Source organism: Lissotriton helveticus, chromosome 5_1, assembly GCF_964261635.1.
Source record: "Lissotriton helveticus chromosome 5_1, aLisHel1.1, whole genome shotgun sequence".
Classification (NCBI taxonomy): Eukaryota; Metazoa; Chordata; class Amphibia; order Caudata; family Salamandridae; genus Lissotriton; species Lissotriton helveticus.
The window spans coordinates 487,789,911-487,817,894 of NC_136065.1; positions in this window are offsets into that span (position 1 = coordinate 487,789,911).

The following is a 27,984-nucleotide window of genomic DNA, read 5'->3' on the forward strand; positions in this document are numbered from 1 at the left end:
TTCCTTTTATTGTGTACTCTTTTAAGGCCAAATTGGCCGAAATAAAGAATTTTTGAATTTGAATTTGAATTAAACAATCCCGGAATCTCGGAAGGGATCTAGAATGTCCCGTATCCACAAGCAGGGCGATGATTGCAAAGCAAACACCGACTGCCTTGTCGCCCTGATTGACAATAACGCCTAATATTATGCATGGGTAATTTTGGAGGAACTTACATCTTGGGCTGCAACAAAGTCCATTTAACCAATAAATCAAACCGGCTTTTTCAAGCATATGGGAACAACTACCAACATCATGGCCCTAGCACTATTGATAGATGCTGCAAAGATAGCCAAGCAATCATTATTCCGTTGCTTTATGGACTCCTGGGTAAAAGTCAAACTAGGAGCAGGGGTACACCTCTCCAGGCATTTCATGACCACCAAAGGGTTAAAGCAAGGATGCGTCCTCATCCCCAGCTTGTTCAATCTTTACATGGCTGACCTTCCTGCGAGATTGGACAGCTGTAAATCTCACACTCTGAACCTGGTAAAGATTAACCTTTCTAATCTTCTCCATGCAGATGATCTAGTTCTAATAAGCCAGACTCCAATTGGACTGCAACACTTACTGGATGTAACATGAATACTCACAAGAAAGCGCTCTACAAATCAACTTAGAAAAAAACTAAATCATGGCAATAAATTACACAAAAATGAGAAGACTGAAATGGCATCCGGATGTTCATCGCCTAAAATCAGTGGCAGAATACAAATATCTCAGAGTCATTTTAGAAAACAAAAGATCTTACAAACCACAGAAGAAAGCACTGAGACGTAAAGGTCTTGCTGCAACATTAGCCATGAGTTCTTTGAAGAAGTCAGTGGCTGGTCCTACCTTAGCCTCCCTACTCCAACTACTTTAGACAAACCTCCTCTAATCATTAACATACTGGAGTGAGCTAATGCAAGGGAGGGATGCAATCACCCTGGATAATATCATGATCAGAGCATGCAGAAAGATTTTCCACCTCCCAAAGTACACCTCCGCCACACATTCATAAAAAGCTGTCATAAGATCAAGCGGCTGAGGAAAATGCATTAAGCACACATCATTGGGCTGAATTGACATTCCAGAAAAGATCAGCAGCCAGTATATCTTAAAGACTCCTTAACATAGCTTTTCATGAAAACCCTTTGGGAGATACACGCAACCCATACCAGCTTCAAACAAATAGCCTTGAAAGCGACTAAAGTAATTTCAATAACAGAAGACAAGTCTGTTCTGGTGAAACGGTCACATGGCTGGTTTTTACTTAGCAACTATGATTCCGCTAAACCACAACCTTACTTGAGCACAGAGTTTAACTTACTAGTGAAGGAGAAATTCTTAAGATATCGCATGGGCATATTATCTATGCTCCCTCATCCACCTCCATGGAAATGGAATTGAGGAGTAACTGCTGCAGCCTGTGTGGAACTAGAAGAGAAGACATTCTGCACATAATATGCACCTGCACAAGTTTACTGAAAGATCAACATTCAAAACTCCGGTCTGCTTTCTATCAAAAAGGCTCTTCGCAGATGATACTCTTCTTATCTCAAAGTCCCCTATGGGTCTTCAGAGCCTCTTGAATAGCTTTCAGGAGTTTTGTCTGTTGAGGGGGTTGGTAATCAACACTGACAAAACTAAGTTTTTGGTTATGAATCCCCCGAAGAAACTCGGTCGACCTCCGGCTCTGAATTCCGAGCCACTGGAGAGGGTCTCCGAGTTTGATTATCTAGGTATTCGCCTTAATGATTCCCTTACCTGGAACCCGCACATCCAAAAAATGCTACTGGGCCATAAAAGGGTGGGAGGCACCTTACTCAAGGAACAACGTTCCTCAACTAGTAAACCTATAGCCCCAGTTGTGGAAATATATAAAGCCAGAGGGATCAGTGCCGCCCTATATGGGGCAGAGCTGTGGGGCACCTGCAACCTGGACGCACTAGCTAAATCGGAGACCAAATTTTTGAAAGATCTGATGGCTCTCCCATGGTGCACACCAACAGTACCAGTGCTATTGGATCTAGGTTGCAGATCCATCAGGGACCAAGTGCAACTTCGCCCCCTGCTCCTCTGGGCACGTCTATGGCGGGCGCCTGAACTAGCCTCCTATGCGGAAGCATTATCAGAGGTTATGGCTATGGTAGGCTGGTCCAGGATTAAATGGTTGAGGGATGTCAAACAGTTGCTGGTGAAGATAGGGTTACCAGACGCATGGGCATCGAGAACAGCCCCACCCAAAGCTACGATTAAAAAGTTGTACTGGAACTGGGTCTCCGCTAAATTACACTCAGATTCACGACATTGCAACTCTACTGTAGCTTTTGTGAGAATCAAAGATGTGGTGGCTTACGAACCCTATTTAGATACTATTTCTATCCCCTTTGATCGTACTTTGTATTTCAAGTTTCGAGTAGGGATTCTTCCAGTAGGTGAGGTAGTCGCCCGCTGGAAACAGCCCTACCAATTTTCTCCGTTCTGTGCGTCCTGTCCCACCCGAGTAGAGTCGGTAGCCCATATCTTTTTTGAATGTCCGGACTATCGTGCACCCAGGATCCGTTGGTTAAAACCCCTATGTAGAGTCTTAGGCACCCGTCAGCATATAGTGGCGATGCGTATTTTAATGTCTGACACATCCACCGTGATTCTTTGTGCTGTGTCAAAATTTTTAGAATGGTCTTGGTTGATTCGCACAAAAAGGCTTTCCTTGTCAATTTAATTCAGTTTTAAATGTTTTAATACTTCCTTATGTTTAAATCATGTGTGTGTATCTAGCATGTGATTGTTATTTATGCTGTATTTTGTATTGTTATACAAGCTTTTATGGTATTTTTATATCGAAAAAAGCCTAGCAATCAATCAAAAAGGTATTAAAGCTTATAGACGTGCAGTGTTGGCCTGCTTTGACCCAGCTGCCATGCATTTAGACTGTCGCTTTACAAGATTTCTCAACATAGTAGAAAGGACACTGGCTCAACTGCCACCTTGCAATGGGGAAACAGGAGAACAATCTGATCGAAGGACTAAGAAATATGTCCAAAGAGAGACAATAAGAGATGGATGGGCATTATCAGATGAATTTAAATCAGGCAACCTGGAGTTTAGAAGGTAGCATGAGTAAGTAGAAGAGGGGGTTCTACAAATAGGAATTAGGAGAGAAAAAGAGATAGGATAAAAAAGGAGGGGAAAAAAAGTAGAAATACACCCAAAATTACTATATTCAATGGCTATGAGATGAAAGACATTTTATACTGTATACACAAAAAAGAAGCTGTTACAGCACACCCATACCATGTAGAATAATCCCAACTTTACTTATTCGTCATGCTGAGAGAAAAATATCCAAACTACTTAGTGAGATAGAACAAGTTGAGGAAGAGATCAAATGATTAAATTTTACAGAAAACACGGGGTGTCCCACTCTACAGGCCCAAGAGCTAAACACAGGGCTGCTATCTATACATTTAGATGTATCAAAACTAAAAGCACAAAGCGGACCTATCTTGTCACATTAGGGTATGGACAAAGGTAAAAGGCAAAAAGGTTCTGGTATATCAACACTATAAAGGTGCTATAGATATCCACAGGTTTAATCTTAGTGTTGCTTGCACAAAGGTCAATTAACAAGGCTAATCACAGATGGTTTTTGTAAAGAATGTATACAAATTTTTATTATTTCACATACAGTAACAATCGTTAATATTTTAAAAACATGGGTGATTGCACATCACAATTTCATACACAATTTATAAAAAGTAAAACATAATACATAAAACAAGAATCCTAGAAAAGTCGACGCGGCGTTTCGGTTTTTTCTTATAGAGCATCTTTTTCAGGACAGATTCTAAATTAAAAAAAACACAAAATTACCAACCATTGATAATCATAGTGTTATTCTTCTGTATACATTATTGCAAATTGCCTTTTGCCCTATCGATATAACTATTCTGCAAGCACACACAGTTTTTGTATCCAAACACCATTATTATTATTGACCTTCTCGTGAACCATGTTTTTTATAAAAGCCATTTTTTCAACAAACACATTTTATCTAAAAAAATTCTGTTTTACATTTCATCAAAGAATGTTGCCTTTTCCTTAGTCCTAGTCGTTACAGAAAATATCTGTATCAAACTATCCCCCTTTGTCATATTTTTATATTAGCAAAGAACCCAAGGTGTCACATACCTCAGAGTTAACAGTTATTAAAATCATTGGTTCTGAACCCAAATGTATATTATGGTTCGTTCTGCCTCAGTATCCCTTCAATCTTGTGGGTCTGTTGGCTATCAATGCTTCCTTTGCTGGAAATAGCTACTATCTATACCATAGGAAAAAGAAACACAGTATTGTTTACATTGTCTAATTAGACCTTTCTTGTCTTCTAGATAAAGATAGATTTACTAGTACCTTTGCTAGTCGTACATATAGGGGTCTATTCCGATTCGGGGAAAAAAAAGTCCGTACGATTTGTATCCAGAGCCCTTTCCGTACGAATCGTACCCGTTCGTCCGAGTCGCGAAGTACGATCCGTATTCCGTGAATCCGTCCGAATCGTCGCGTCCGTACGTATTGCAAGGCTGAACCCGTAAACCGTACGACTCGTACACATACCGTACGACTCGTACACATGTCGCACGACCCGACGAGTATGATCCGGACCGGGGTATGAGGACGCGATTCGTACGGTCCACGTCAGGTAAGGGCGAGTCGTATGGAAAAGCACACAAACACATACACACCGTAAAGTCCGTACCCCCCATGATCGCAGGGGTACACACCGTACCCCTGCGATCATGGGGTGTACGAGCCGTACCCTCATGTACGATCGGTGTACAAGCCGTACCCCCATTGTACGATCGATGTACGAGCCGTACCCCCATTGTACGATCGGTGTACGAGCCGTACCCCCATTGTACTATCGGTGTACGAGCCGTACCCCCATTGTACGATCGGTGTATGAGCCATACCCCCATTGTACGATCGGTGTACGAGCCGTATCCCCATTATACGATCGGTGTACGAGCTGTACCCCATTGTACTATCGGTGTACAAGCCGTACCTCCATTGAACGATCGGTGTACGAGCCGTACACCCATCGTACATGGGGTACGGCTCGTACACCGATCGTACAATGGGGGTACGGCTCGTACACCGATCGTACAATGGGGGTATGGCTCGTACATCGATCGTACAATGGGGGTACGGCTCGTACACCGATCGTACAATGGGAGGACGGCTCATATACCCCATGATCACAGGGGTACGGTGCATACCTCTGCGATCATGGGGGGTACGCACCGTACCGGGGGGGGCGTTCCGTACCCGTTTCGGCGCGAACTCTGCTTTTACGGCTATTTTCAGCTCCCGCAGAAAAAGGGTTGTATGGTGCATACTCGACACGTATCGTACTTGCTGGGTCGTAAAAACCAGCAGCGTACCGTACAGATGTCGTGCACAGCGGGTTCCGAGGGAGAATCGTACGGAGATTAGAGTCGTACGGTGTCTTGTACGGTTCGTACGGAGTACGGCTCCTGGTACGAATTGTACTGCATCGTACGTACGGGGGACGTTGCAGGGTACGATTCGTACGGGAAAAACGCTCTGAACGGCTATTCGGAGCGGTGTTTCCCGATTCGGAAATGACCCCATAGTGTTACACACTGTTCGGAGGAGCCACCGATATGAGAAAAATACTTCTTACTGGTATTTCTGTAGAGAGATGATGGAGGGATCCATTTAATGCATCATCTAATTGGTTGAATTATGTTATAAACTTAGTGTTGGAGTGCAGGCACTCACCGTTTGTTACTTGAGCAAATCGCTGCAGTGGATGACCGTCTCTTGATTTGGTCACCGGCACACGAAGACTCGGGGGTTGACCTCCTGTCTTTATAGCGTTTCACACTCAAATCTGTAAGAGAGTGTTATATATTCTGTATTACCTTCCACTTTTTGATAGTTATTCCTAGTTTGTTGTTCTAGGCTGGTTAATGCTTAATATTATATCTATCTTGCTCGTTTTGGTTATTGTTGTTGGATATTCATATTGCTATCTATGTATTCAGCAAGGCATTTTTATGTTTCAAAACCCTGCAGTCTATTATCATGGCTGATGCTCTTCTAACAACCTTGCAAATGTGTGTTGAAGATTTCTATTGCCTTCACTTATCAATTCTATATATCAGTGGTTTTCCGCATGGGAGTCGGGGGTGAGAGACTTTGCCCCCCTCGATTTGTGACAAAAAAGCATACTTATTGTTGTCATGTGTCATGTCGCTCTTGCCGCCAAAGGGTTGTGCTATATTTGAATTTAAAATTTTTGTCAGCAGCATGCATACTCTAGTTGCAGCTATTCTCTCTACTCTCAGTTTGTTCTAAGAAATTTCCTGATTATAGCATTAGGGGTCTTAGTCTTGCAAAGGGAATATTCCCTCAAGTCAATAAATTATTATCGACAGCATGCAGGCTATAAGTGAAGCTATTCTTTCTGCTGTCAATTTATTTAAAAAAGTTCTCCCCTGATTGAAGCGTTAGGGGTCTACATCTTACAGAGAGGATGTTACATCAAGCCTACCTTTGCAATTTCATGCGGCCTCCCTGTTCCTTCTCGCAACAGCGACGCCCGGTCCGTCTTCTTTTGTGCGAAACAACGGATAGTTTGTCAGTGATTTCTTAAGTTTTTATATGTTGTGTTGCAATTGGCAAGACCGTTGTAGGTTGGTGATTGGTCGGAAAAAAAACAATGGGAGTTCTGTAATCGCGGCAACAATAACGCCTTTTGCCGTAATGTTTACTAAAACCCGCCAAATGTATTTAGCCTCGTGATTGGCTGAATTTTATACAAACAGAGCTACGTTGCTCTGGTAACCCGAGTGCCGCATTACGCGATACTAACTCAAACCCAAGTTCCGTTTCTGATCGCGTGAGTGGTTAAAACGTGTCCAATATAGCCTCGTGATTGGCTAAATCTTCTCCAATCAGAGCTATGTTGCTCTGGTAACCCGAACGCCGTATAACGCGGTACTAGCTGAAACCCGAATTCCTCTTCAGACCGCATGATTGATTAGAAACGTGGTCCAATAGGGTCTCAGTGTTCCAACCAAGCTAAGGGGCCGATTAGGATGGCGGACGGAAATGGGTACTGTCCGCCATGGTCGGGGAAATTTTACTCCCGGCTGCGCCGCGGAGATTCCGCGGTTGCGATTAGGATATTCATGTCACGAAACTCCGACCGCGGCGGACGGATCATAACAAACACCGTCCGCGGTGGACGGAAAACATCTAACTCCGTCCGGGGCGGACGGAGCCTAATGAACAGCCACCGCCGTGGACGGGAATGACCGCGGAAAAAGACACATTTACCGCCATACCTGTGAATACTCCGTGTCCGCAATTAGGATAAATCCGCCTGTACCACGGAACGCACAGCCATCCACGTCCGCGGCGGAAAGAATGCAACGATAAACAGTGCATCACTGCGGAAGGCCAACACACACAACATCCCTAACGTCAAACAAATGTCAGAAAGTGTACCGCAAGTACAAAGCAAACATACGAACATTGACAACGCCCCCCCGATACACCAACACCAAGCACAAGCCACCATGACACGCCCCAAGTACCCAATAATGCACACTAGTCAACACGCCCACCTACCACCTGACTGCCAACAACCATTGAGACACGACTATAAAATGACACCCACACACTACTACAATCCTTTGCATCACAGCATTGCTGCTAGCAAGAGGCCCTAATCGATATACAGCTTACTCAAATAGAAGACACACAACCACCACCCTACCACACCCACCACACAAACACCCACCACACCATTCCTACACATCACACACCACACACCTGCACCCCCCAACTCACTCAACCCACACACTGAGCACCACACACCATGGCACCCAAAAAAAAAACTAAATTCACGGAGACCGAGTTTAAGGTAATGGTAGATGAAATCATCCGTGTTGAGCCCCACATCTTCGGGGCCCAAGTCCAGCAGACGTCCATGGCGCAAAAGAACCACATGTGGGACAGTATCGTCAGTCGGGTGAATGCGTCAGGGACCGTGCCGAGAACGAAGCATGAAATTCAGAGGCGGTGGCATGACCTGAAGACCCGGGTGAAAGGCATCCGCGCCAAAAACTATGCAAGAGCCAATCATACTGGCGGCGGAACACCCCCGGAGCCCATACCCTACACCGATTGGGAGGAGAAGGTGCTGGTGATACTTCACCCAGAGAGCCTAGACGGACTTGATGAAGGAGAAGAGGCTGGTAAGTACAAACCAAGCACCACGATCAGTACGACATGGTCAGGCTCACACAACTGAGAAGACACATCTCCTACGCCCCAACCCATGCACGTCGGACACCTACTCACCAACATGTACATGGCTACCAACAAGCCCCCATGTTCACGGGGAGGGTGGTGGTGGTGGAGGGTGGGGTGTGTGAGAGGTCCAAACTACAACTCCCAACAGGCTCCCATGTTCACGGGGAGGGTGGTGGTGGTGGGTGGAGGGTGGTGGAGGGTAGGGTGTGTGGGGTGTGTGAGAGCTCACAACTACAACTCCCAACAGGCCCCCATGTTCACGGGGAGGGTGGTGGTGGTGGAGGGTGGGGTGTGTGAGAGGTCCAAACTACAACTCCCAACAGGCCCCCATGTTCACGGGGAGGGTGGTGGTGGTGGAGGGTGGGGTGTGTGAGAGGTCCAAACTACAACTCCCAACAGGCTCCCATGTTCACGGGGAGGGTGGTGGTGGTGGGTGGAGGGTGGTGGAGGGTAGGGTGTGTGGGGTGTGTGAGAGCTCACAACTACAACTCCCAACAGGCCCCCATGTTCACGGGGAGGGTGGTGGTGGTGGAGGGTGGGGTGTGTGAGAGGTCCAAACTACAACTCCCAACAGGCCCCCATGTTCACGGGGAGGGTGGTGGTGGTGGAGGGTGGGGTGTGTGCGACAGGACACAGAAATGTGTACAAATCTATATGAACATGTAATGTCCACATTACTGACCTGCTCTATCTTGTCCCTCAGGTGATCGTGAACTGACTGGGGAAACCAGCACCCGGCCGCAAGCCTCGCCTCCCACACATACCGGACTCTCTGGTGACGATGACACAGGCAGCTCCGGTGCGGAGGATGGAGCGGGCCCAAGCAGACAGCCAGGGCCATCTGGCTCACAGGGACTCCCGGGCCCGACAACCGTCGCATGTGTGACTCCAGCGACACCTGCCTCTGTGATCTGCAGAGTCCCCACCACCACCACCACCACCACCACCACCAGTACCACCAGTACCACCAGTACCACCAGTACCACGACTCCTGCCTGTGCCACCCAGCCTAACCCAGCGCACGACGCAGGTCCATCGGCCTCACACCTAAGCAGGGTGAGTGGGCCACAAAGGAGAGAGGCGACGGGACATCAGGCAATCAGGCGACCCACACTCCGCCGTACAGAGGAAGGACAGCTACCCCATCCTGTGGCAGAGTCCCTACAAGCCCTAGCCAGGTGCCAGGCGTCATACGACCATTCCCAGGAACATGCAGATCGTGCACACCAGGACTCAGTGGACAACACGAACATGTTGCGCGAAATCTCGGGGTACCTTGGCCAGATAGTGCACATCATGGGCCAGCAGACAACAATGTGGTGGGAATGGATTGGCCGGAACAACCCCCCCCTCCACCAATTGTCGTAGCGCCACCGCCACCGTCACCTCCACCTCCACCTCCACCGCCACCGTCACCTCCGCCTCCACCGCCGCCGCCACCACCACCACCACCTGTGCCTCTGGCGACGGATGTGGCCCATGAACAACCTGCACCCCCAGCTGACTCTGTTCCACCTCAGAGACGGAGGGGCCGCCCGAGGCTGGAAGTGGGTGAGAGCAGTGTTGGAGCGCCATCCACACGCTCCAAGAGGGGCCGCCAATGACTTTGTCACTGCCTGTGCCAGACATTCACCCTGCAAAGTATCCTGTCCCACATAGACAATCATTGCCACTGGTCTGCTGGACTAGCCTGACACCCCCCAATGTGGTGTCAGCACGGACATTTCATCTGCCATTACCTTCAACTCCAACTCCCTCCCCCCCACTTACTTGTAAATAATCACCAGCACAAATGCACAACCTGTAAATAAATTTCACTAAGACACTCAATGATGTTTTGCCTCCATGTTTATTCACATGATTGCCTTCAGAAACAGACGTAAACAGGTTCAGGGATCCTAGTCGTACATGATCATGGCGCTGCGGGAGTGACCTAGGGAAAATCAGAGACAGCAAACACACGTCAGGAAACAGATTCACACACATCACAACACACTGCACAGCAACATTACACAAACTACACTCATCACAAAAGCATGGGATGAGAGGACACACATCATGGAGACTTGTATGTCCAAAGAAATGAAGACACACATATGCAACCATCACAAACAAGAACACACAGCTGATGCACCCCACATCCACACAACACCAGCAAACATACATAAGGCATTGTCAACTGGCACAAGAGGTAGTTACTCACATTCAAGGGAAGTAGCGATCAATGAGCTGGCGCCTCTGGTCCACACCTTCCTCCTCACCACTATCCTCATCAGTCGACATGGGTGGGATGGGAGGCCGAGGAACTTCTTCGTCTTCAGGGTCCAAGAGCAGTTCAATGTCATTGCGCACGGCCAGGTTGTGGAGCATGCAGCAGGCAATCACGATCCTGCATACTTTTCCTGGTGAGTAAGGCAGGGCCCCTCCGGTCTTATCCAGGCACCGAAACCTAGACTTTAGCAGTCCAAAGGTACGTTCAATCACTCTCCGTGTCCTTCCATGTGCATCATTGTAGCGCATTTCACCCGCTGTAGTAGGATTACGTATGGGACTGAGGAGCCAGGGCTGGTTTGGGTACGCCGAGTCGCCTATGTAGGGGGATGACAGACACAAACATCACAACAAGATATGGTGGGTACCCCATGCCACACAGAGATCACAAGAGTCCCCACTGCACACTCACCAACAAGCCACGCTTGACCGGGTCGCAGATTTGCCATCAGTTGGGGGACAATGCTGCTCCGCATGATGTGGGCGTCATGTGCGGAGCCAGGAAATCTTGCACACACATGGGAGATGATGTTGTTTGCCAGGCACACCACCTGCACGTTCAGCGAATGGAAGTGTTTGCGATTCCTAAAAACCTGCTCACGTGTCCGTGGTGGAATGATAGCGATATGTGTTCCATCAATTGAACCCACAACGTGTGGTATGTGGCCCTGTGCATAGAAGTCTGCTTTGACTGCTGGCAACTCTTCCGGCCGTGGGAAATGGATGTAGTCATTCTTGTACAGCATCATAGCTGTTAAAACATCCCGAAGTACCGTGCTGAACATGGCCTGTGACATCCCCCCCCGGCATGTCCAACTGTGTACTGAAAGGTGCCAGTAGCAAAGAAATGTAGTGCCGCCATAACCTTTGCAGTGGGTGTAATAGAACCAGGATACGTCCTACGTGGCTGCAGATGAGGAGACAATTGGGCAACAAGCTCCATCAACCGACGTCGATCCAGCCGGAATTTCCTAATCACCTCCTCGTCAACCATATCCTCCAGCACAGTGTATGGCCGATGCACATTTGGAGCCCTCCTGTGTGGGAGAGAAATGTAACTTGAGTCAACTTACAAACGACGCATACGTGTGCAACTCCATCACATGTAAGCCAACATTAGCAACAACAAATTTTCTAGGGAGAATGGTCATATGTGTGACATCTCTGATAGTTTATACAATACGGAGTGGCCCTTTAACAAAGTGCAGCCACTTGCAACAGGAAGTGTGTCAACACGTACAACGCAACGTAGTCACATGTGAACCTTACTGACAATACGTGTGTCTTTACCCTAATGTTTAGTAGCCACATCACAGACACACATGCAAGTGCATGCACACAAACGATAATGATACACACACACCATGTCATCATGCACCAATGCCAACACCAATAATGTTGTGCATACGGTAATTACATGCATGGTGACACAACGTCCAAAACACATACACTGAATGCATGTGTACCACCACCATTGTAGTCACCTCGCCAGAACCACACACTGACAACAGATTCATAATTTGGCCATACAGCTGTGATGTACTGTGTAGTTGTGAAGATGTAATAACGTCTGTAGGGTCACACCCGACGTCAACACGTCCAAATGCACATCTGTTGCCCATTGTGTGCCCACCGATGGGCATAGTATGGACACACATGCAATAGTGTATGACATATGAACTTTCCCTATCACGCTCACAACCCTCATGACGCAACTGCAGACAACACATCACGGTGCAGCGTCTGACAAGATAACATAATTGGCGCCGCCATGGCGGTGCACAGCTTCCGCTACTTCCCAATGGCCATACGCGGGCAGCGGTCCTCTTCCCATTGGCTGCATGTGCACGCACCGTCACGGGCATACATCGGCAACCGCACGTGCAAGCTTCAGGCACGGATGCTTCAGTTGCAACAATGTTCTATCACTGGCGCCACCAAGGCGGTGCACGTACTCAGCGGGGGAGGTGCAGGCCTATACACCCTTTAGATGTACTCAATGGACATGCCAGTTCATGTCCCCTCTTACAATCACATTGCATCATCCACCGTACACCGCCCGGAGCGGCCGGTCCACAACCGCCGTGCCGGCCATGTCCACAACCGCCGTGCCGGCCATGTCCACAACCGCCGTGCCAGGCCATGTTCACAACCGCCGTGCCAGGCCATGTACACAACCGCCGTGTTGGCCATGTCCACAACCGCCGTGCCAGGCCGGGCCTAGGACGGCCGTGCCGGCCATGTCCACAACCGCCATGCCAGGCCATGTCCACAACCGCCGTCCTAGGCCCGGCCTGGCACGGCGGTTGTGTACATGGCCGGCACGGCGGTTGTGTACATGGCCTGGCACGGCGGTTGTGGACATGGCCGGCACGGCGGTTGTGGACATGGCCTTGCACGGCGGTTGTGGACATGGCCGGCACGGCCGTCCTAGGCCCGGCCTGGCACGGCGGTTGTGGACATGGCCGGCACGGCGGTTGTGTACATGGCCTGGCACAGCGGTTGTGGACATGGCCGGCACGGCGGTTGTGGACATGGCCGGCACGGCGGTTGTGGACATGGCCGGCACGGCGGTTGTGGACATGGCCTGGCACGGCGGTTGTGGACATGGCCGGCACGGCGGTTGTGGACATGGCCTGGCACGGCGGTTGTGGACATGGCCGGCACGGCCATCCTAGGCCCGGCCTGGCACGGCGGTTGTGGACATGGCCGGCACGGCGGTTGTGTACATGGCCTGGCACGGCGGTTGTGGACATGGCCGGCACGGCGGTTGTGGACATGGCCGGCACGGCGGTTGTGGACATGGCCGGCACGGCGGTTGTGGACATGGCCTGGCACGGCGGTTGTGGTGTGGTATATAAATAAATAATACCGGATCTATTTTTGAATGAATGAATGAATAACAGATAGCTCAATAAATAAGAGTCAAGATTCGAGGTAGTAGGAGTTTTGCAGGTTTAATACAGCATAAGGACAGGAACAGGACAACCTGCATAGGAATAGGATGACAGGGCCCAACAGCTGCTGGGGCTGGGATGAGCGCGCTAACTTTTAATAACAATACATGAGCATATATACATAGCGCAAACACATAGCATTACATTGCAGTAGGCGTAGCAGTGGGTGGAGCAGAAGCGGTGATGCGTAGCAGTCGCGAAAGATAAGGGTAAAAAGAAGGTGTAACTCAGACATGTGATACAAACGTAACAGAATATGTCATGAATGGGCGGAAACATAGGAGGGGGCTACCTAAGGAGCCGGGGCCTCTAACCTGGTGGTGCGCGCAAACTGGTAATGACGTGTTACGAGGAGAAGCTGGGGGCTATGAACTCTGTGCTAGGAGCAGAGACTAAAGTCTGGAGGGTCGGAGCGACATGTACCTAAACCCTATCTGGTATCTAATGTTTAGGGAACATGTTGATATAAACTAGAAGTCATGAGGGGAAAAGCTAACTGACTCTAAGACTGGAGCATGCATTTATTCTACATATAGTGTGTGATGAAGAATATTAAATGACCATTAAATACAGTATTTCTCTAACGTGGAGACGTGAAGGCTAGACAATGACGGAAACTATTGATGTAGTTCAGTAGCTTAGGAATGCAGAGAAGGAGGACTAAACTGATAGCTGGAATCATAACATATTCTTGGCAGACTCAGAGGCAGAGCCAAGCTGCACCGGGCACTGCGAGGCAGGAAGTAAGTGAAAGGTCGAGGATACAGGTGGGGGCTGAATCGCTCCTCAGCAAGGGTTCAGGAGACAGGAGCTGAATCTGATGTCCGGGCCCTGTTGAGGCCTGGAAACGGGGACTTTATAATGAAATAACGTGCACACTGAGAAACGTGGCAACGTAGCTTTACATAGGCCTGATATTCATATTACTCATGAGGACTGGGAAATGACATACCAGAGGTGGACACAACTATAATTGCGTCTTGAATCGGACATGGGGAATAACATATGCATATTGATCATGCACACATAACATATGATGGATGACACGTAGTGACACAGAACATGGCAAAATTTACTTTTCCACATTCCCTCCTTGTCACTACGTTTCCATCAGGAAACATCAATATTCATGATACCATCTATCATTTCATACAGTACCATTTGTTCATCTAGAATTGTCTTGGAACGGGATTTAGAACGGGGCTTGGGGCTAGGAATACAAGAGGTAGCACACATGCCGCAAATCGCAGGGCCACATTGTATACAGAGGCAGCAGCTGAATATGATCGCTACTGCGATACCTAGAAAGGACAGGACTTTCCATCCCCATGCGGAAATTATATTCCAGAACCAACCGGACCATGTCCAGGTGCCTGGATCTTGGTGTAATAGATGGGCTATTTTATGGAGTCTGGTTATAGCTGAATAAACAGACGGCGCGTTATTTGGAATAAAAATGCAGCAACTAGATCCGATGAGTCTACAGGCCCCGCCCCTATCGGCCAGTATGACGTCAAGGACGAGACGATTCTGGAGCACAACAATTCTCATAAAGGATTGCTCTTCGGTTAAGTTACCTAGAGCGGAGGCAGTCTCATCTACTACAGCTTCAAGGGTTCTTGTTAACCTACGGATTAGCTTACTGTTTACAACTGTGCCTAAATAAGGGAAAACACCTTTATCAATATCAATGAATTGCTCTGCAGCAGTTTCAGTATAATCGACAATCGGGAGGTTTCTCTTGTGTCTAGTATGTACTAGGAAGGAATTCCTATGGTAGTCAGGTGGGGCTAGGAAAACAGGTGGCAGTAGGAAGGCAATGTAACAGGTTCCCTCCCAATCGAGGGGCAGACGAACATATGCGGTTTGACCACAAACAAAATAAGAATGACGTGAAGCTTTAAAAATAGATTTCCCACTGTCACTATACTGGATAATAGTAGTACAATCACTATGTCCTACGTGTACAGAACCATAATTACGGACACATAATTCGCCTTTGACTGGTAGTACTGAAATAGCAGGTGAGTCTGGAGTAGTATCAGACTGAACATTCAGGACCATAAAATTCGACGAATAGTTACCTAAATTGTACACTTCATTTTCTAGATCTAAACCTGTTCTGTGGGGGAAACCATGCTTGTCTGGGAAACATGTGCTGTTAAGAAAAGACATATCTGCTAAGGATGACGTTAACGTGGACCATGCTCCACACGAACCATTATGTGAAAAAGGATAAGGAAAAAGTGGCAGAACTCCCTTTGACGTCTGGAAAGGGGGCAGTCGACCACACACCCAACAATTAGTGGCATTGCTGGTTTGATGTGAATAATGCAACATGCGGATAAATGTATTGTTACGCATAGCGAGGCGGTATGAATATTCGTGAGGAGGCAGATCACTAAACGTGTGCTCTACTGTAACATTAGAAGGCTTATTTACATGTGAAACTGGAAAACACAGGAAAAATGCGTAACTAGTGCAGGAAATCATTATGCTGATGAATAATATGAAACTTAGAAAAACGATACATTGGTTTGAGTTTTGACTGACTCTCTCACTATGGGGGTCTATTTTATACATGTCAGAAACAGTCTAACCGTTTCACCTAGGGGAGGACTTATACAATCAAACTGACTTACTTATTTTACTAGACCTTAATTTCTGTTTATACTCCTGTTGCGGAGTTTTCTCTAACAGGGGAGGGGTTGTGTCAATGTCATTTGCGGGACAGTCCTTAGGAACAATGTTTTGACAAGTCTTGATATCCTGGGAAATGTTCTTGGAGACCGGTTTCAATCCGTAGAATTTTTTGACGTGCGAAAGGTGCACCCAGCCGCGGCGTCCTTCCAATTTCACAGCTGTACGGGTGGTGAGGAGGACCTGACGGGGCTCCTTCCAACGTGGCTCCAGCGGACTTGATCTGTCAAAGTTGCGTACGAGCACCATCGAACCTGGAACGATTTCATGCGGTGCCACCTCGGTATTGTCTGGAAATGTGGCGGCAACCTGTGAACGACATGAGTTGAGGGCAGACATCAAGGAAGCTAGGTAATCTGTCAGCATATTACATGAAACATCAGTAATACTTCGGGGTCTAGGAGTACCCCACATGTTAGGGGGGCGGCCGAATACGACCTCATACGGGGACAGACCTGATCTGGAATGTGCGACCATGCGCATATAAAACAAAGCAACTGGCAGAGCTACTAGCCAGTCCACACCCTTATCTTTACATATTTTGGCAATTCGAATTTTCAGAGTCTGATTATGTCTCTCGACTAGACCGGCTGCTTCAGGATGGCGTACACAATGAAACTTCCACTGGTACCCTAACAACAGGGAAACGTGCTTCATCAACTCAGATGAGAATGGCTGACCGTTATCAGAATATACGACTCTAGGGAGTCCATATCGAGGGAAAAACTCACGAACCAACTGCTTGGCAGTGGTCGCGGCTGTGTAATCTGGGACTGGATATGCTTCTGTCCATCTGGACAAAGCGCATACAACTACAAGGACATACTTGAAACCTCGACATCGCTCCATCTGAATATAATCCATCTGGAGGACTTCAAAGGGGTGGTCAGGGGGCTGGAATCCCCCTTGTTCCACCGGGACACTTTTACCTGGATTAAACTGACAACATATCATACAGGTACGGACTTTCTGCTTAGCTGCAGCTCGTAAATGCTTGTTGAACCAAATGTTCTGGATACTGTCTAACATTGCTTTTTCTCCTAAATGTGCTGGACTATGTGCGGTATTAATGATGACTTGAACCATAGAGTCGGGGAGAAACCATGCGGTCCTACCCTTTGTTAACCATCCTTGATCTGTCTGGACCCCTCCTTGTTCAGACCATTTCTTGATTTCATCGGGAGTAGCATGTAACTGGATATCTATGACATCTTGGGTGGGGTCCTTAACTGTCATGCATGTAGTCGGATCTGGAGTATGTGTCATGTTAACTGGACTGTCTGGAGTCTGTGCTGTAAGCTTGGCTGTGCGATCTGCTAGATCATTACCTTGGGAAATAATGTCAGTAACTTTCGTATGTGCTTTGCATTTCATGATAGCAATGGATGTCGGTAAATGTATGGCATCTAACAGAGCTTGAATAAGGAAACCATGCTGAATCTTGGTTCCATGAGAAGTCATGAAACCTCTCTCCTGCCAGAGCACTCCAAAGTCGTGTACAACTCCAAATGCGTAGCGTGAATCTGTGTAAATATTAACTTTCAAGTTCTTGGCGTGTATACAGGCTTGTGTCAGAGCAACTAGCTCTGCTGCTTGAGCGGACAGGGTATCAATACGGTGTGTTTCAATAACTTCGGTGTCAGTAGTCACTGCATACGCGGCGACTAGTTCTCCTGTACTAGTTCTCATACATGAACCATCCACATAAAGTGTCAGGTCAGGATCTGGTAACGGAATGTCTGTCAGGTCTTGTCTTGGCTTTGTCGTAATGTTGACTACTTCCACACAGTCGTGTGCGGCAGGATTTGAACTAACTGATGGTAACAGTGTAGCAGGATTCAGGACGTTGCAGCGTCTGATTTCTATGTGTGGCTGGAACAGTGTCAATTCATAACCTGTTAAACGTGCAATTGTCAAGTGCTGTGTTTGTGTTCGGTTTAAAAGAACTTCCACGGAGTGTGGGACTTGTACTGTCAAGGTATGTCCTAAAACTATGGAATCACTTTGTCTGATAGCTAGTGCTGTGGCTGCAACTGACTTGAGGCACGCAGGCAGAGCCTGGGCTACAGGATCTAGTGTGCTCGAAAAATAAGCACAAGGCTTGTTTTGTCCTGCTTGATCTTGTGTGAGAACAGATAATGCTGTACCTTCACGTTCAGTAACGAAAAGTGTAAAAGGCTTACTGTAGTTCGGTGTCGCTAGAACTGGAGCTTGACATAAAGCTTTCTTTAACTCGTTGAAACTAAGTGTATGTTCAGATGTCCAAGGGAGGACAGTCGATACGGCTGCCTCCTGTGTCGTTAACTGTATCAGTGGCTTGGCTAGAAATGCATACTGAGGAATCCATTGTCTGCAGTAAGAAGTGAGGCCAACAAAGGCACGTACCTCCTTCTGGGTTCTGGGCTGAGGAAGACTCACTATTAACTGGATACGGTCTGGTGTCAACTGCCTACCCCTCTTGGACAGTAAGTGGCCTAAGTAGACCACTTGCTGGACACAGAATTGAAGCTTCGAAGGGGACACCTTGTGCCCCATCTCGGCTAGGAAATACAGAACCGTCAGTGACGCTCGCTCGCAGTCACGTTCAGAACGGGCTGTGATCAGGAGATCATCGACATACTGGAGCAGGGCAGTGTCAGTTGGCATGTGAATATTATCTAGTTGTCTCTTAAGTGCTTGACTGTAAATACTAGGGCTTTCTGTGAAACCTTGAGGAGCTCGTGTAAACATATAGCTCCTTCCATTTAAACAAAATCCGAAAAGAAACTGGCTGTCTGGATGGATTGGAACACTAAAAAATGCGTTCTTGAGGTCTATGACAGTGAAGAACGTGGCTTCGGAATCAATAGCAGTTAACAGGGAAGAGATATCTGGGACAACTGGGTACTGCGGAATAATACATTTATTAAGTTCCCGTAAATCAATCACTAATCGATATACTGGGGGTGCATTTGGATCAGTACGTTTCATAACTGGAATGATCGGAGAATTACATACATTGGAGTCAGTTTCTACAACTACTCCTTGAGCCATGAGCTCGTCTATAATTTTGGATAAGGCTGCTACAGCCTCAGGTGGCAATCTGTACTGTCTGATTCGTGGTAACACTACACCTGGTTTGAGAGTCACACGATGGGGTGTGATTTGCATGTAACCTACATCAGTTGGACCTTGCGCCCATAAATGCTGCGGAACCTTAGACAGTCTTGAATCAAAATCTCGTAATACATAGTGACCCTTAAAGTCACGTAGGAACAATCGTATTCCCTCTGGGGAACAACATATAACTGCACCTAACTCTTTCAGTGTTTTAATGCCTAATAGATTTTCTGGACATGACTTAGTAAGTAACAGATCAGTAGTGCGGGACAATGGACCTACTTCTAGAGTGACTGGCTTTGAAATCTCATTAACGATAGGCTTTCCTGAAAATCCAAGGGAAACATTTCTTGAGCCTGAGAGCGGAGCCCCTGGAACTTCGGCATGACTAATTGTGGTCCTACTTGCCCCTGTATCAATCAAAAACTTTCTGTCTTTCCCTAATACTTGACTGTGAACATAGGGACCTTCTTGATCTACAGGTATCTCGATGAGAGGCAAGCCTATCTCCCTCTCTAGGCTGTTTCATGAATATGGCTGGTACTCTGGATACTCAGACTGTGCATACTGGTACATCTGCGATGTAACATGCTGTGTTGCAGCAATAGGCTGCGGTGCTGTAACTGTCTGTGGTGCATTCTGTGGCTGAAGAGTCTGTGAAACTTGTTCTTGTCTAGGCGGACGTGGTCTTTCTTTAGTCTTACCAGTAGCTATGTTGTGTTTCAGAACTGCACACTCATTTATAAAATGACCTGGCTGTTTACAATAATTGCAGTTCCCTTTAACGGGAGCTGCAGGATGACTGGCTTGATTCGGACCCCTCTTCTGACTGTCTTGAGGAACAGATTGTGCAACTAGTACTTTCATTTTCGTGTCTTTCATACGTTTTCTCTCGTGTTCTTGCTCTTCCCTGATTCTATTCTGGTGGTACTGGAGCATCTGGAGCATCTGGGACGGAGTATTTGCTTGCCAGGTGCTTTCGACTTTCAGAACTCGGTTTTTAATTGGTGGACTTGAATTCTCGACTAATTTGGTAACGAAAAGGTGAGGGTATGACTCACTACTTGTCTTGAGACCACTGTTGATACTAAAGCACTTTTCAAACCTAGAATAAAAATCACTAATATCTTCATCTTGTTTCTGTTTACAGGCTGAGATTGCATCCCAGTCTTCCTTTTTCGTTGTTAATAATCTGGGTAAAACTTGAATCAATAATTCTGGTAATTCTTTACATTTATCTCCAAGACCAGTACCTGGTACACGTATCTTATCTTCAGCTTCTAGAACTGCCCAATCTATCTTTTTCTCTCCCACCTCCCATTCTTTTTCCTTTAGCTTTTCATACACCCCTGCGGGTAGCAGAACCTTTAACATTTTAATGATATCTGGGTATGTGTATTCTCCCATACGGAGCATGTCTTTTAATTCTCTATGGAACCCTGCTGGATCTTTGTCATGACAGGGAATTAATTTCTTCATTTCGAGGAGTTCCATCTTTGTGATCGGAGTGTATACAAACACTCGTTGCATTTCGCCACCCGCTCCTCTGACTGGGTGGACTTCTCGTAACGGATTCTGTCTGTCTATGTAGAATGATTTACTTTCTGGGGGTGAGACATGGACAAAATGCGGGTTCAAGAATGTTCTATATTTGTGGCGCTGTTCTAGAATGACACTAATTAAATCGGTACCTAGACCTCTCCATCTGTACTGGAGTAACTCGTTCAGGATATCATGTAACGGGCCTGGATCAGAATGTTGACCCTCATACAGAGTAATGAGGTGCTGAATCATATACATACCCACCAGTCGCTGCTCGGCTGGGGGCATTTTCAGGAACATTTGTGCCACTATTTCGTCTGGAAAAGTGGTAGAATCAGTAATCCATCTGACTGCTGATCGGACTAGTTCCTGTTCATGCATAGTACTTAACTCACTATAACCGATTCGTGATTTCAGAATGTGATCGGTAGCTTGAAATACTTGTTCTAGGGAACCTTGTTCTGGTGCTGGATGATGGAAAATAGACTTGTGTTCTAGACGTAAATGGCGATCTGGAAATCTAGGTTTTCCTACATACGCTATTCTGGCAGTATTCTCGTCGTCTTCCTCTTCAGGATCAGAGGTACTTTCTTTCTCGCTTACTTGTGCTGCTTTACGCTGTTCGTGTATCTTTATTATCTCTCTACGGATTTTCTTGTACATACTTTCCATGGCACCAATGGTATTGTGCTTTCCTTCGGCTATATTATCACTCCACTTTGTTAGAGTTTTCATTTCTTCCGGGTCTTTAGACGGGTAATCCTGTTCTCTTATTAGACAGTTAATTAGGAACTTTAATATCATGCGCTGAATCTCGGCTTTCCTTTGAGACATGGCATCACTAATACTTTGTGGGTCATCCCCTGTACGGATGAAACGATATATCCTGTCTAGGTCTTCTTTCATATTCGGCAGGGTGACTAGATACTCGGTCACTCTCCTTACGCGTACGGAATATAAAACCATATTAAACTCGCCTGGAACTGGGTCATAGACACATTCGCCAAGGGTTTGCCTGATTTCTGCAACAGACTTATTACTCTTGGGAGTACGCTGTGATGCTTGAGCATGTAATTCGAGTGCTGATAAACGCTTGTATGGCGGCGGGGTTTGAGGAAGACCTCCTCCTGCGGCCCCTAAACTGGAATCATCAACTGATGCTTTTCGTCCTGGCAGGGTGGGTAATTGTAACGTGGGCTGGACTTGTATGGCTGGCTGACCCGGGGGGGCTGTTAAGGGCACCCCGGTGTCTGGAGGAGCAGGAATTACCTGGTTTACAGGGACTGGCGGAGTGCGAACAGGATTTGCATATTCGGGGACTGTGTCGTCCAGATAGGACGAAATAAAAATATCAGCTGCGGTCAGTTTGTGACGTAGCTTGGTCGGAACTAATGGTGGCGGGAAATTACTGGATGCCTCTGGGGTCGCTTTTGGCAAGCCCTCAGCAAGAAGAGGATACATACCCTTAATGAGGGCATTCCTCTGTCTGTCTGATTGCTCAGTTCTAACTCGTTCACCTATCTCGATTAATTCTCTTTCTTGGGCTCGTTCTTGGGATTCTCTACTTAGTTCTGACTTTCTGATTTCTCTTTCGGTTCTTTTATGAGCTTCTTTGCGCCATAACTCGATGGCATCTTTCTGTGATTGTCTGGCTTTCTTTTTCCATAATGCCTCCTCTACTCGCATGATGCATTCGGCATCCCATGTACCCGATACGGGCCATCTATACTTTTCTTCTAACTGTTTGGTATACTCTACCCATAAATCTAGATACAATATGGCACTTATGCCATGTTTCTGATACATAAAGTGACCTGGACTGTCCCTGGGCGGGACGGGAACTGCTGCTTCCAGCAGACCCTTTCTAGTCTTTAACTGACGTAACTTGGAAAATATAGGCATGACTGAACTGTAATCTAGACACAATACAATACACAATAAACACGATACTTATTTCCCATTCATACCACGACATTAGAATACATGAAAAACATTTAAAATAACAGTTCGGACAGAATACTACCTGGAAATACTTGAAATTTCTCGAGAACAGAACTGACTAGAACAGAAACTAGATGCACTGCTGAAACAGCACGAAACTTACCGGTCTCTTTAAAGAGACACGTCAGGACCCGCATCCACCGAAGTGGACACTTCGTTTGTGGGACTGTGTACCACCAACCCACAGACCAGAGTCAATCAAATTGACCCTGTCTAGATACCACCCCAGTAACGGTACTCACCGGGCAGCAAGAACGGGAGGCCTCGGACTGGACTGGACTGCTACGACGATGACGACGAACTTCGGACTTCGGACTTCAGTTACGGGTGGACCTCCGGATACCTCGGACCTTGGACTCTTGGCTTGGGCTCTGGTCGGGACTCGCCGCGTTCCTCCACCGTCTCGTCTGGATGCTGGACCGCCTCCTCCGTCTCCTCCGTGGGCCTGAGGGATACTTGAGCAGAAATATCTGCCACTGCGCAGAAGAGTTCCGTCATGACTGCAGAGGGTCAGGGGGTCGGCGTGGCTTCACCGACGCGTGGGGAAAGGGCAAGTCCCTATTCGGGCGCCATTATGTGGTATATAAATAAATAATACCGGATCTATTTTTGAATGAATGAATGAATAACAGATAGCTCAATAAATAAGAGTCAAGATTCGAGGTAGTAGGAGTTTTGCAGGTTTAATACAGCATAAGGACAGGAACAGGACAACCTGCATAGGAATAGGATGACAGGGCCCAACAGCTGCTGGGGCTGGGATGAGCGCGCTAACTTTTAATAACAATACATGAGCATATATACATAGCGCAAACACATAGCATTACATTGCAGTAGGCGTAGCAGTGGGTGGAGCAGAAGCGGTGATGCGTAGCAGTCGCGAAAGATAAGGGTAAAAAGAAGGTGTAACTCAGACATGTGATACAAACGTAACAGAATATGTCATGAATGGGCGGAAACATAGGAGGGGGCTACCTAAGGAGCCGGGGCCTCTAACCTGGTGGTGCGCGCAAACTGGTAATGACGTGTTACGAGGAGAAGCTGGGGGCTATGAACTCTGTGCTAGGAGCAGAGACTAAAGTCTGGAGGGTCGGAGCGACATGTACCTAAACCCTATCTGGTATCTAATGTTTAGGGAACATGTTGATATAAACTAGAAGTCATGAGGGGAAAAGCTAACTGACTCTAAGACTGGAGCATGCATTTATTCTACATATAGTGTGTGATGAAGAATATTAAATGACCATTAAATACAGTATTTCTCTAACGTGGAGACGTGAAGGCTAGACAATGACGGAAACTATTGATGTAGTTCAGTAGCTTAGGAATGCAGAGAAGGAGGACTAAACTGATAGCTGGAATCATAACATATTCTTGGCAGACTCAGAGGCAGAGCCAAGCTGCACCGGGCACTGCGAGGCAGGAAGTAAGTGAAAGGTCGAGGATACAGGTGGGGGCTGAATCGCTCCTCAGCAAGGGTTCAGGAGACAGGAGCTGAATCTGATGTCCGGGCCCTGTTGAGGCCTGGAAACGGGGACTTTATAATGAAATACCGTGCACACTGAGAAACGTGGCAACGTAGCTTTACATAGGCCTGATATTCATATTACTCATGAGGACTGGGAAATGACATACCAGAGGTGGACACAACTATAATTGCGTCTTGAATCGGACATGGGGAATAACATATGCATATTGATCATGCACACATAACATATGATGGATGACACGTAGTGACACAGAACATGGCAAAATTTACTTTTCCACAGTGGACATGGCCGGCACGGCGGTTGTGGACATGGCCTGGCACGGTGGTTGTGGACATGGCCGGCACGGCGGTTGTGGACATGGCCTTGCACGGCGGTTGTGGACATGGCCGGCACGGCCGTCCTAGGCCCAGCCTGGCACGGCGGTTGTGGACATGGCCGGCACGGCGGTTGTGTACATGGCCTGGCACGGCGGTTGTGGACATGGCCGGCACGGCGGTTGTGGACATGGCCGGCACGGCGGTTGTGGACATGGCCTGGCACGGCGGTTGTGGACATGGCCGGCACGGCGGTTGTGGACATGGCCTGGAACGGCGGTTGTGGACATGGCCGGCACGGCCGTCCTAGGCCCGGCCTGGCACGGCGGTTGTGTACATCGCCGGTGTGGCCGTCCTAGGCCCGGCCGCTCCGGCTGGTGTACGGTGGATGATGCAATGTGACTGTAAGAGGGGACATGAACTGGCATGTCCATTGAGTACATCTAAAGGGTGTATAGGCCTGCACCTCCCCCGCTGAGTACGTGCACCGCCATGGTGGTGCCAGTGATAGAACATTGTTGCAACTGAAGCATCCGTGCCTGAAGCTTGGACATGCGGTTGCCGATGTGTGCCCGTGACGGTCCGTGCACATGCAGCCAATGGGAAGAGGGCCGCTGGCCGCATATGCCCAATCGAAAGTAGCGGAAGCAGTGCACCGCAACAACAGGGCCAGTCATTGGCCCATTTCACGAACACGCATCCAGGGCTAACCAATTGCTGGCGAAGTATGCCACTGACACGTGCTGAGGGCCCTATATATGTGTGTTGCCCAAAAGCACACATCCTACCCTGGGGACCAGTGCTGCCTGTTTACCTCGACCTGCTGCTGCTGCTGAGCTGACCACCGACTGCTGCCTGTGACCATCACCTCGACCTGCTGCTGCTGCTGAGCTGACCACCGACTGCTGCTCTAGTGCCATACTCCGTGATCTTGCCATGTCGAGAGCCAAAGAGATCCGGTCTCGTCCCTTCACCGCCGCGGAGCTTGATGTCCTCGTGGACGGTGTGCTCCGCAACTATGGACGCCTCTACGGCGTACCCGGACAGGTGGTAAGTGCAGTGTGGGACATGTTGGTGTGCATGAGGGGGCCAAATAATCCTGCCTACTGCAATCTTAGCTGTGTAGTGTGGGCTCGACATATGTTCCGGATTGTGCATGGCTGCTGACAGATACATGTTGCCCCTATGTGTGTGACAGGCCAACTGTCCACTGACTTACACCCTTTTGTCTCCCATCATGGTAGGTCAAGCTGCACCTTCGCAAGGACGTGTGGAGGAGCATTGCACGTGAAGTACGGGCATTGGGGGTGTGTAACAGACGACATACACACTGCCACAAACGCTGGGACGACATTTCCAAGCTGAGCAAGAATGTAGCGGAAGTGACACTGGGAATGATTCCAAGGACGCCCCGTCTGGCCCGACGCTCCATGACCCCTCTCATGCACCGTATCATTGCAGTGACGCATCCTGAACTGTCCGAACGTCTGAGTGTTGATCAACAGCAAACTAGCGGTGAGCATACCGTCTGTGTAGGAAACTTGTGAGTGCAATGCATGTATTGGTGCACAGACACAGTATTGAGTTCCGTGGTGCGTATGTATCTCTGTGATGCCATGTTGGTCCCATTGGGTGGGTGTCATTTGACATCCAGGTCCGCCATGTTGACACGCCACTTGCTTAGTAGTTGAGTGTTGAAGCACATCCCCTAGTGGTCCATGGCCCCATGGCAGGAAATGTGTGCAGATGTACGTGCTCCTGCCCTGTCCGCATGCTGTACATGTGTCACGGCCACCAACGCTTATGTAATGTGAGGATGACTGGTAGAGGTGGGCCGTGTGCAGGATGGGTGCTACAAGAACTTTGTCAGCTATGGAATTTGGGAATCCTTGTCCTTCTGTACGTGAGTGTGCCCATGACTTACACCTCTTTTATGTGCATTTCAGCTATGACAGAGGACACTCAGCCACAGTCGGAGGAGATTAGTCGAGGAAATGAGTCCGGGTCAGACTTTGCACACACGCAGACTGACACAGAGGAGGGCAGCGCCGGAGAGGGGGACAGGACCGTCCCTGAGGACTCGCATGTGGAGACACCATCGTCCTCATCTTCGGAAAATCTTGGTGAGCCTGCACTGTTGTCACAGACTGGGAGTGGGCAATCATCACCTTCTGTCGGAACACAGCACACAGGGCCCACACTTCCGCCAACTGCACCATGTACTGTTCGTGCCCGCAGGAGTAGGGGGAGCAGAGTGGCGTTCGGTGCAGGCACCGCTGCCCCTGCCACGGTGAGCCAAAATGCACTGTGTGCTGAGGCCGTTGATCTGCTGCGACAGCTGTGTGTGGGGCAGACCAATATGACAAATGCTTTCCAAGACCATGATAGGAAGTTGGGGCAGGTGGTGGCATTCATGGAAGGGATGCATGGCGATCTTGCTGGTCTACACAGGACAGTGCAGTCATTGGCAAGCAGTGTGTCGTCTGCAATAGTACAGTCGCATGGACAGGGTGCTACTTCTGTTTCCCCATCTACACCACTGGATGTCTCAGGGGGTAGTGATTATTCTGAGCAGGACTCAAATACAGGTTATTGCACTAGAAGCAGTGTCAGACAGCACGTCATGGCACGCAGGGCACAGACCCCATCCCCTAGGTCAGCAAAATCTGTTCATGAAGACAACGTCAGATACACTGGAGTACACACACAGGATCCACAAGTGTTGTTGGGGGACATGCCTTCAGGAGCTACACAGGCATTCAACACAAAAGGTACTCCCAAGGCAAGGGATACTCACAAGTCCATGGACAGTCTCTTGGACAAGGCCACTCAAAAGACAAAGGCACCTCCTAAGAGCAGGGAGACTACCAAGGGCAGGCCCACAACAGAGGAAAGGGACCCTCCCAAGGACAAGGACAGTCAAAACACAAAGGCACCTCCTAAGAGCAGGGAGACTCCCAAGGGCAGGCCCACAACAGAGGAAAGGGCCACTCCCAAGGACACGGCCAAGGACAGTCAAAAGACAAAGGCACCTCCTAAGAGCAGGGAGACTCCCAAGGGCAGGCCCACAACAGAGGAAAGGGACCCTCCCAAGGACAAGGACAGTCAAAAGACAAAGGCACCTCCTAAGAGCAGGGAGACTCCCAAGGGCAGGCCCACAACAGAGGAAAGGGACCCTCCCAAGGACAAGGACAGTCAAAAGACAAAGGCACCTCCTAAGAGCAGGGAGACTCCCA